This window comes from Talpa europaea (assembly GCF_964194135.1).
Source record: "Talpa europaea genome assembly, chromosome: 1".
In the NCBI taxonomy this organism is placed as follows: Eukaryota; Metazoa; Chordata; class Mammalia; order Eulipotyphla; family Talpidae; genus Talpa; species Talpa europaea.
Genome location: NC_140073.1, coordinates 127,644,471 through 127,655,632, shown reverse-complemented (window position 1 = coordinate 127,655,632; position 11,162 = coordinate 127,644,471).

Here is an 11,162-nt window from a genome sequence, read left to right as displayed (position 1 = left end):
AAACAGTTAAGCTTTGTTATTCTCTTAGTGTCTGGTAATGGCCGTTGTATTGAGTTCAAATTACCATTCCATAGAGTATTGGTTGTGATAAACTAATCGTGTATGTTTTTAACAATAAAATGGAAAGCAAGGGAAATTTCAGTTTGTGTTTTAAAAACCTGTAAGCTCAATTTATTTCCATATATAATTTCATGGTACTATTCTGGAGATTGAATATGCCCTTGATTCTACATCTTTATGTGGTTATCTCCATCTTATGTGACTTTAGCTCTTCCAGAGCTTCAGTTACTATTTACAGTCTGTCTGAAGATGAATTCAGGAGCTTTCCTTTCAAACTCATTCATCTTTCTTTACTTCCAGTACTGAAGCCTGGCACCACATCCTTTCAGTCCCCTAAGTGAGATATTTAAGAATCATGCTATAATAATCTTTTTTGAAAGAAAGCTTTATTGAGATATAATTCACATAGCACAAAATTCACCTACTTAATGTGCACAACTCAATGGTTTTTAGTATATTCACCGAATAAGTGAGATTGGTCTATAATTTTCTTTTTATGTGAGCTTTGTCAGGTTTGGTATTAATATTATATTTATTTCTTGAAAGATTTAGCATCACCTATCTTATGGTGGTTACAAAATGCAAAATCTATAGATGAGTAGAGTGGGCGTGGAGGTGGGAGGAGAGGACTCTATTTTTTTTCTGGGTCCCACATTCTGTAGAGCTGGCATAGAGCTAAGGAATCTGCATTAAAAAAATAGATTCACAGGGGAAGTCTATCAAATCATAGAATATGAAATTATGTCAAAACTATTTAATACAGTCAGAGCACAGAGAACCAACAGTATATTTAAAATAATATACATCTCTGAAGTGTATTATAAGTTTACTATGTTTTTTCATTGTAGGACATCAATTAGTATGATTCATCATATTAATAAAGTTAAGGGAAAATATCAGATTATTATCATCATAAATGCCAAAAAAGCATTTGATAAAATTCAGCTTCCTTTCATGATAAAGAATTGGAGACAAAGGAATGGGTGTAGGTGCCTGCCTGGTCAGGAACATGGGCTTCTCAGCCTCTTCTGAGGGCTCCTGCTGCTTTTGACAGCTGCACTGGATTTCAGCTACCATCACCAGGAACAGATGGAAGTATTTTTGAAGAATGTTGCCCAAAACTACACTTCTGTCACTCATTTATATTGTATCAGGAAATCATGAAAGACTATAGGGTGAAACTATAACCAATGATGAAAAAAACCCTGAAATCACAAAGCTAATCAAGAGCACTAGATATGCATCGTGCCTTCAATGTACCCAGTTGAATTAGAAGCTCTAAAAACAAACAAACAAAAACCCAACCCCTAATTCTACAATAGTGGAAAGGAAAATAGAAACTGCTATGACCTGGATGGAAACTTCCCTGAAGCTTCTAAATTTAATAATGTATTAACTCAGCCTCTGTCTGTGGCAGTCATGGATTTGCTGAAAACCCTCAAAGTGGTGCCCTGGTGGTTACCCCATTGATAATGTTGTTTCAGTAGTTGGAAGATTATCCTTCCAGAGCTTAGCACCCTTTTTTCCATCTATGATAGTGCTTTTCAAAATCTTGCATATACCTGTGCTTCAAGAAATCCCAACATGAAGAAAGGAGATCCAGTGTAAAAATAAAATGAACCCTCCAAATGGAATTATAAATGGGTACTCTCAGATGACTATATCTGGGCCCAGTGTTTTAAAATTATGCCAGAGCTGTCATGCTATCCATATCCTTGTGAAGAGAAGCTTCCACTCTTCTGAAATGATAACAAAGCTTTGTAAATCGAACATATGAAACAGATGCATGTAAGTGTAAAGAGTCAAGTTTTTGATCAGAATAAAAACCTATTACCCAATGTAATTGTAGGATTCCCAAACCCAAAAATCATTTGTGTCCCTATAGAATCAGCAAATTTGAAGAGTATTATCTCCTCTTACCTATATAATAAAGGTTACAATTGTCCATACAATCCACATCTGTTAACAACCCACATCTCACAAAGATGATTATTTCAGAAAAATCCCAGAACTTCAGTCCTCTTAGAAAGGATATTTTACTTCCATTCAAAGGGCAATTGGATTCTATCCCAGTATCAAATGCGTCATGTCTTAACATTCCTCTGTACAGTGATTTGCCAAATCACTCAGCTACAACAAAGTTTAGTCTATACTTATTTTCAGTAAATCTTTTTCATATATTTCTCTAAGCAAAATGTGAACTCAAGCTCCCATAACTACCTATAATCAGGATTACTCACACCAGGTTATTGAAACTAACTCCTTTTCAACTGAATAAAGTACATGGCCCTTCCCTAAAAAAGAGAAATGGGTGTTTCCAAATCCTGCAGAAAGTGACATATGGTGGTAACAAAAGGAATTATTTGGCCTTGATGCATGGAGGACAACTATACTTAATCTTGAAGTAGTCTTAGAAATCTGCAAGAAGTTAAACTTGTGAAGCAAAAAAAGAAGTTTCTACAAGAAAAGGAGCTCCTAAGTTTGTATGCAGTGTGCCAGATGAATATAAGTAATGAAGATGAACATTTATTAATCACTTTGCCAATGGTGCTATATGTGAAGAAATAGCAAGTGCCATATATTAGTTCTCAATGCATGCAGAAATGATAGGACTGGGAATATTTAATTTTACAAAATGTTTTAAGGAAAGATGAGAAAATAAGCAACCATGCCTCTGTGGTCCATTGAAATAGAGGCTCATGGGATAACAAGGTTGTGTCTACAGAGCCCCAAAACTACTGGTAAATTAAGTATCCTCACCTTTCTGCACCCAGATGCCACTGTCCACTGTTATGAGGATGACCCCCAAATGTGTAACACTATCCTCTCTACTGACATTCAGACTCACGTCCAGCTGCCTCCTGGGCATATCCACCTGATGTGACCCACAGTTATCTTAAATCATCATGTAAAAATTGAACATGCTTTTCTCTAGGGTTGCTCTTCTTCCCATGTTCCCCTACTAAATTACCTGTACCACCAACTGGAAACCTGAGTCATCTTTGATACCTCTTCCTCCTTCTTCAGTAAAGTCTGCAAAGTCAGGAAAGTCTGACTTTACAGGTATGACCTAGGTCTAGGTCAAGTGCTTCTTAGTTCCCACATACATAACATGCTGTTTGTGTCTCCTCTCTCTGGAAAGCTATTTTGACCTCCTATATTGTTTTGCTCAATCCTTTAAAGTTCAAGTGTCAGCTCTTCTAGGAAGCTTTTGCTGACCATATTCCCATTGCATGCCATTCTACCCACTCCCAGTTAATCTGGGCTTAGAGGGAAATTTTGCTCCCAAAATTAAATGGCTTATCTGTGTTTTGGGATTTACAGCACTGTATTAAGATCTTCTGCTTCCATGTGAGATTTTTTTCTAGTAGAGTGTGAGCTCTTTGAGGCTAGGTTATTTGTTCAAAAAATTCATTTTTATGTATTTTTAAATTTATTTTATATATTTTATATATTTCATATATTTTTTAATTTTGGAGGACAAATACTTTCCTTTCACAGAGTAGGAAATGAATGAGTATACAATGTGTTCCGCAACCTGTTACTCCCAGTCTTCAAGTCATTATATGAAGTTAGATATGCTTTGGCAACCTCTGGGTCACTAGTAACACTGTCAGAAGAGGGTTTTGATAGGTTTCATGTATGAAGAAGTAGATTTAAATTTGATGCTTTTAAAAATAAATAAATAAGAATTGAGGGGTGCTTTAGTACCTAAGGCTAGCAGGCAGGCCCACAGAAGCATGCCGAGGACCTTCAAGACATATTGGCTTCTGACTTGTAGTGGGATATTCTGTACCCCACATAACTGCAAGTAATTTTTCATTTTCATTATCCTTTCATTGTTCAGCAATCATCTTCATTTTGTTGCTTAGATTCTTCTTTTCTTCAGTTCAGAACTAGGAGTCTCTGGTTGTTGTCTTGGTTCCTAACTTTGTTCAGTTCCTTACTCTGCTTTTGTACACTACATTTTGGCAATTTGTCATCTCCTCAGTCTCAACTTCAGTCTGGCCCCTACTTTTTGGATTATTTTCACTGACTGTTCAAAGGGAACCACCTCCACACACAGTTATGAGAAAGAAGGAGGAGCCATAATCTTCCATCTGGCGAGACATCTGGGTAACTTAGGAGCACTGGGCCAGGAGCCATTGGGCTGAACTGAGTAGACATGAGTGCCAGCAATAAAGCCCTTGGCATGTGGCCAAACCATAAAATACAAACAGAAAAGTTGAAAATGAGACTGTTGGTTCAATCTCTGCTCAAAGAACCAAATGGATATCAATCATGTGGAACCTGTCAGAAGAGTAGACTTTATAATATACTCACTAAATTGAGGGTTTTAAGACTAGAGAGACAGGGAACTTTCTCTGGACTCATCTCAGCATTGGCTTCTGCTACATACAGCAAGCAAGCCTGCAATATTGCCATGTGTTTCTTTACTCGGGGGACTTGAAACAGAATTCTGGCAGCAGCATCCACCCAGCTGAGAGGACTTATAAAGCACCAGCAGTATCTGTGGGGTTGTGGTAGGCCTTACAGTAGCAGAGGGGAGAAATATATGCAGTTTTAGGAAGAGCCACTACACAGAAAAACAGAAATGTGCTGGATAGCTACCTTATATCATAGGTGTGACAGATACAAAAATCAGCTGTCCATAGAAACTCAGCACCTTTACTGAAATGTGCTCCTTATGGGGAGATTCCCTAGCCCTTAAAAAGAAACTTTTACTGTTTTTCTGCAACCTGTCAGAAAAATGTACTCATCACTCCCTGAAGGACCTCCCCCCTTTCATTAAGTCTTTATTTTTGAATGTTGGTTTTGTTCCACGTACCATGGTCCCCTCTTTGACAGATACAAGGATCATTGTCTTTATGTTCAATGAACTGTTAGTCTTTCCTTTTTCTTCCCTGTTTGATACCAGGAAAATCTTTTACATTTTATTGGGAAGGTAATAGTTTTCTAAATACCCAAGTGCTAAGAAGCTCATAGTAATAATAGCAGCTTTTTAAGTGCCTATTACATATCCCACAGTTTACACACAAATATCTGTGTTTTTTAAAAAGATTTATTTATTTATGCATATAAGCACTGGGGTACAGGCCAGAGATACGGGAGGTGAGAGAATTCACCAGAGACAGAGCGGAGAACAGAACAGGCAGACTGAAATACACTGCTGAGGGGAGCAGTGAGCGAGACAGGAGAGGTCTGCTGCACCATGTGGGTTTCTCCCTTGCCGGCTAGCCTGGGATGAACTTGTGCTGCAGAGGCTGCGAACTGCTTCATAGTGTGGTGCTTAACCCCTTGTGCCACCAGGGAGGCCCAGATATCTGTGATTTTTGTGGAAACTGCCAGGATGGAATTTTTTCCCCAGTTTTACAGATGAGGAAACTAAGGCTCAAATTAAATAATTTCCCAAATCAGAGAAACAATGAATCAGAGGTAAAAACAGAATCAGGCCTATTTACATAATGCTATTAGTTGAGAACAGTTTATTTTGGAGGACAAATCCTTGGAAACTCCTCTGCTTCTTACCAAGTCATAAGTAATTCAGCATTAAGAAAAGTACATATATGTATCACATGATGTTGGTATTCTCTTTTAACATAAAATACTTTATTTTAGCTAAGTTAATTTTCTGAATTAATATTTTACTCCCCAAGTCTTTCCAAAAATATTTTAAATATTAAGATTTGTTTCACAATAAGTAGTCTACTCTGGCCATTAGTGTTTACAATTAAAATGTTTTTGACTATGAGAAATTTTATATTTCATAGTGAAAGGCTTACATCTAACTAAAACTTTTATTAAATTTTACTGAAGTAAAGAAAAATACATTTATTCAAAAACACTTTTGTAATGCCTCCAATTACAAGGTCCTATAATGTGCTTAGATATTAAAAATGACCAAGATCCTCTTACATCCCAGTGCCTTTGAAAACCTATAATACTTTGGGGGAAGTAGACATCTAAGCAGTAAACTGATACAAGGCACCCACAAATGATGACTACATTATTCATTATTATCTGAAAATATCAATTTGCCACCTAGAGCCTCTTGAACTGTACTTACATTAAAACAAATTTCTGTTGTGCACTTCACCCCCCAAATTGGTTTTAACTAGATTTTTAAAATAGAGGAATACAGGTTTTTCAAGATATAATTGACATGTAACAGTATAAAGTTTAAGGTATAAAATGTGTTGATTTGAAAGGAATACTGCTTTTATAAGATACATTATCACCATTAGGTAATATAGTAATGCTAAACCAAGCTTTAGTTATTTATAGCTACTATTTTTTAGGATCCTGATTTTATTCCATGATAGACACAAATCTGTGGAACAAAGAACAAAGTTATAGTGGTAGTGTGCTCTATTGAATGGAAATCCAATTATTTCTCCCTTGACATCTACTATTTTTTTATTCCCTCTCCTTATTTCTTTAAATAAAACATTTCATTCTAGAAGACTTTGTCCTTTTCTTATAAATTTCCATTACTTTCTTATATTATTCCCAAGAAATGTTAAATCTATGATTCAATAATTTTTTTTAAATGTTTTTTTTTTAATAGAGGCATGTTTTATTTATTTATTTATTTGTTTTGTTTGTTTGTTTGTTTTGTTTATACATGTACTGGGTACAGTCAGAAGCACGGGAGGGCGAGAGAATTCACCAGAGCCAGATCGGGGAGCAGAGCAGGCAGAAGGACCGAAGTACACTGCTGAGGGGAGCAGCGGGCGGCAGGAGAGGTCTGCGCGCCATGTGGGACCCTCCTCCGGTGGCCGGGGAGCAGCCAGGGATCGAACCGGCGCCGCAGAGGCCGCGGGCAGCTTTGCAACCCAGTGCTCAACCACTGCGCCACCGGGGAGGTCCTGATTCAATAATTTAAACATTTGACAGTTTTGAGGTTAAAACATATTAGGTTATTTAGCAAATACATGTAGTGCTTTATATTCAAAAGGTATTCTTCATCCTTAGAAACAAGTTTTATTCTCTACTACAAGAAAACAGCATACAGTCCAAGTGATTACATTTTTTCCCCTCCTGGTTTTAATAGTGAGAGATAGCACAAACAATTAACAATGTAGATTGCAAAGCTGAGGTTGTGTTGCTTTTCATTTTGCAGCAATGAAGACTGAACTGGTAAAAAAAGGGTAATAGGTTGAAAATCCTTATTTTGGTTTTGATGATCTACTACTCTGTTTCCTTGGAAACAGAATTGGCAGCCACAGAGTTGTTGGCATTGTGTATTTTTTTTTTCTTTTTAAGCTTTGAAGCTTCAAAGAAAAGGTAAGATTTTATGATAATAATCTGTAGAATTGGATATTTTCAAATTAAAAGATAGTGCCTATTGAATTTCTATTACATCTAAGGTACTAGGAGATAAAATGAACAAGTATGAGAAAAGACTTTAAACCAATTGAGTGGGATAAATTTTTGTGTCTAATAGTCAATCTAATATATATTTGGGATTTTTTTTATTAAAGAAAAAGGGGAAATAAATCTTATTTTAAAACCTATAGTGAGAGGGCAATGCATTGAGGCCATTATGATTTGGTGAAGTTTATTTTAGAAAACAACTAGATTCCCAAGCCAGACATCACTATTTCTTCTTCCTGTGTATAAAAAATAGCCAATATGAGGGTAGATGCTATGTGTTAAGAAGACATTCTTTGCCTCCTATAAATAAAACAAACACACACTAAAGGAAACTTAAGAAAATCTAAAAGATTTTCTGGAAAACTTACGAATTAATGAATTTACTAAATATTTCAATTGAGGGGTGATTGTCAAATGACAATAATATGGCCTTTTCTTTTATGACAGGTTGCATTAAGTTTTCAAAACCTCAATTTAATTAAAATGTGAGTGATAAACTTTGAGAAATCAAATAACTTCAAGTCTAAAGATATCAAGATATTTGTCCTAAATCAAAATCACTGTGTCAGAATTTGGAAGTTCTACAACACATATCTCTTGAACACCAGTGTTCCTTGGGTCTCTATTAATAACAAGTGTTCACTGATTTAATTTTGCAAATATTTGACTTTCACACAATTTGTAGGAACTTATCTAGTGTTCAAAAAACTAGATATACACTGTAAGAAACTAAACACTATGTGAACATGCAGCTAAATGAAATAACTGACAAATGTGGTCTTAATAGCCACATTTAAGTTTTGTGTTTTTTTGTGTGAACTGGAAAGTTGCCTGCTTCTTAGAATGTGTTGGAAAGCATTTTATACTTGGGACTGTGGGAAGCTCACCTTCTCAGTTCTTCCAACCGTAGCCATTTATTCATCTATTGATTCATTCAGTCAATAATTCAATACACACTCCCTGAACTCCTATTATATAATGTATATAAATCATTCTCTGGAATCCCTTTACCCCTAACAGTTACTATTAACATTTTTGTGCACCAGTACCCTTTGTTCATATCTCTAACACCATATTGTGGGGAAGTTTGTTTTGTACCCACCTATAAACTATTAGCTCTTTGAAACGGGTGTTTCTCACTCATCTTTTTTATCCCAAGCCCTGTTAGGAGCTTGGCACATTATAGTCAATCAAATGCCTTGTGATTACATAATATCTAATTTTGGTTTTGCCTTGTGAGAAAGATACATAAAAGCAACAGATATATGTTAACTAATGAGACCACAAAAATTGGGGAGCCAGAGTGAAGATCACTGTTGAATACCACTGATTCCCTCTTATTAACTGACCATTTACTTCTTAAAACAGTAATTTGCAAATGTGTTTACTCTTTGCAGCATTGACTTGCACTCTGAGCCCTATTCTCACACATTGGATGTTTATTACTACACAAAGATATTAAGATCATCTAATAAGAGCGTCTCCATCTCAGTATTTTCTTTCTTATATTTCTGAAAAAAATGTGTTTCTCTTTCTTCTCTTTATTTAAAGTCATTTTTTACTAGCTCATATTCTTTCACTTGCAAATATGCTTTAGTGTTGTTGTTCTGGCCTGAAGAAAACTTTAGGAAACATACTACTACACTACATATAATGTGTATAAATACATAGCCTATATTTATAGCTGGTCTGGAGTGGAGGAGCAGCTGGACATTATTGATCAATGGGTTTTCCTGAACAATTAGGAAACTTCCCATTCCATAAGTGTTTAGTACCTTCTACTTGTCATATAAAACTTAAATTCCTTTGTCAACTTTTGTTATGGCTCCAGTTTACTTTTCTAGTCCTATTTACTCTAAACCTTTATTAATAGTCTGTGTTATGAGATCAATTCAAAGAGGATCCAACCCAATGAGACATCCCCACTGAAAACAGGGTTCAGAACCAAACTGAGAAGAAAAGGGAAGACAGTGTTTTAAGGAAGAAGTGACTATTGTAGGAGAAAGATCAAGTAAGACTGAAGAGTGTCATTTGGATTTGATAACTAGGTCAATGGTTACCTCTGCAAGAGCAGTTTCATTGGAGTGAGGTGGAGGAGACAAAAATTATAGTGCCAGGGTGTGGGTGAGAGGTGAGGAACTGGAGATAAGTAGAGGCCACACCTGTAGGATCACTGACTGAGATGAGAAGGCAAGAGCTACCAGTGACAGATGCAGACAGGAATTTTCTTTTTAAAGTTAAATAAGACCTTAGCATATCTTTATGCTTCTGGGAGGGAGGGTAAGACAGGAGAGAATGACAGACTTTAACTTGATAGAATTAATTTCTTAAAGAGAATGGAAGGGGTGGGAGCTAAAACACAACAATAGGAATTTACTTTTGATGTCCTCTAAGGACAGTGAAGTGGAATAATAATGACGCCAGTATGACTTGCCAGGCATTGTTCCAAGCACTTTAGATGTATTAACTGAATTAGGACACTGGATGGAGATGATAAACTTGGGAATGATGTTGAAGGAATGTGCACCTGTAAATAAAAATTATTTCTATGAATATGAGCGAAAACTATGTACTAATACTGTAGTAAAAGAGGAGGAAGAAAAGATGGTGTAAGAAGCTTAAAAAGTAGTGGTTTGGAAGATAGGAGTGGAAGTTTACCAGAAACACACAAAGTATTTCGGAACAGAAATTTAAAGGATTGTGTTGCTTTATTTCAGCAGTGCCTAGATACACTTCATTGGAGCTCAGAGCCAGATAGATTAAACCAAGTTTGGAGGTTTGTAAACCATGGGATCCAAAGACTAGAATTCAAGAAGCTGACAGCCATTTGCAGAGGTGGTTAAGTAATACTTATAGGATTAGGTTAAATATGAAAAGAAATGAAACCCGGAGGATAATGGATAGGAAAAAGGAAAGTAAACAAGTAGGAAAAAAAAAGATTTTAAAGAATCCACTATTACACTCATATATAAATGGACAGTCAAGGCAGCAGGTTACCACAACCCATGAAAGTCACCAAAAGAATAAGCTTTGTGGGACCTCCCTGGTGGCTCACTGGATTAAGTCTCAGCACTATGAAGCTATCACCAGTCACTGTGGCATGAGTTTGATCCCGGATACAGCAGACCAGACCTCTCCTGCCTCCCAGGCTGCTCCTCTCAGGAGTGTATTTCAGTCAATCCACCTGTTGTGCTCCCCACTCTGTCTCTGATGCATCCTCTCACCCCCTTCTCCCCACCTCCAGCACCTCTGGCCTATACCCCAGCTCTTCTATGTATAAATAAATAAAATAAATCTTAAAAAAAGAATAAGCTTTGTTATCTTTATGTTCAGGCTTCCCCCAAAAGCAGTTTTTAGGCAAGATAAATCTTGGTTCCTCAAAGTGTAGTCCCTCACTAGCACCACTGGCATCACCAAGGAGCTTGCTAGAAGTGCAAAATTTTGACCTTATCTGGAGCTGCTGCTTAGAATCTGCTTTTTAAATAAAATCTCCAAGTGATTTATGTGTGCATTAAGAAGCACTGGGATGGATGAGACTGTAGATTCACCTTTGGTTTATTTGTGCTGGTCTTGCTATGCTAGGAGAAATAAGGGGCAGACATTTCTCTCTGATAATATCCAGCTACCAGAAAAAATGTTTTCTATTTTTATGTATAACATAATTCCTCCAAGAGAACTAAATTTCAGTCAGTGCCAAAAATAATTCTAAAGGGGATTTGCAGTTA